We start from the raw sequence: 1,311 nt of genomic DNA, 5'->3' as shown, positions 1-1,311 counted from the left end.
GAGAGAGAGAGAGAGAGAGAGAGAGGCAGGGAGAGGGGGACAGAGAGAGAGAGAGGGGCAGGGAGAGGGGGACAGAGAGAGAGAGAGAAAAACAAATAATAATAACCACGAGTTAACTCCGATCGCCCTAAAAAAAAAAAATAATAATAATAATAATAAAACAGAAAAAGAAAACAACAACAACAACATAAAAACTAATGACGTCATTCTTTGAATGTAAAAATGATGTCATAATGATGATTCATCATTCGTTGTTGGTCTATGAAGTCCATATAATCTTTCGGTTACCAACAACTGAATCATTGATTCACGTATTTTTTTTTATTATGTTTTTTTTTCTTATGAACCCGACCAATGTTTACGAACGTCGGCCATCTTTCTATTATTATTATTATTATTATTATTATTATATAAATAAATCATACGACCGAAACCTTTTTCGCGGATGCTTTTTATTTTTTCTCCTTCTTCTTCTTCTTTGAACCTTTTGTAACGACTCTTTTGATTTTAAATGATTTTATTATCATTATTATCGCGTTACGCAAATAGAAAGTTCGAGAATATCTGACTGACTCGGCATCGGATTTTTCAAATTCATCACCAATCAATGATTAAAATGATTCATCTTATTAACCTACTCGCTTACGAATCACGAATTACGACAGAGAAAAAGAAATTCCAAATTTTTTTTTTTTTTTTCATACGTCACTCGTTACGATTCTTCTGCCACGATAAATTTCTTCCTGTCGTTCTCTTTTTTGTGTGCGCGAGTTTTAAAGTGTGTCGTAGTTATTGAATGAACACCGAATTTCCAATTCCGAAATGTGAAATTCGACTATATCCATCAATCACGTGGTGATTAATGATAATGATAATAATAATAATAACAATATCATTATTATTATTATTATTTTTATTAATAATTCCGTTTTTTTTAAAACAATATTCTCATCAGTGGCGGCGTGCGTGCGGATTATTATTTTTCTATTCGATTACCCACCCTTATTTTCATTAATAAAATCATTTAAGTCATCATTATCATCATCATTATTATTATTATCATCACTTCAACGACTTTTTTTTTTTAAAATTTCAAATAAATCTCCAGTGTTCTTTTTCAGTTTTAATTGGAATAAAACTCGGGACCTCCCCGGTAATAATTTATTTTTACTTTTTTTAAAAGTGCGTTGTTTCTACCACGCAACGAAGTGTCATTTAATAATAATGATGAAGATAATAATAATAATAATAATAATAATAATAATAATAATAATAATAATAATAATAATAATAATAATAATAAGCATTAAT

This window comes from Pediculus humanus, genomic scaffold, assembly GCF_000006295.1.
Source record: "Pediculus humanus corporis 1103172107574 genomic scaffold, whole genome shotgun sequence".
Classification (NCBI taxonomy): domain Eukaryota; kingdom Metazoa; phylum Arthropoda; class Insecta; order Psocodea; family Pediculidae; genus Pediculus; species Pediculus humanus.
Note: the sequence above shows the minus strand (reverse complement) of the source record.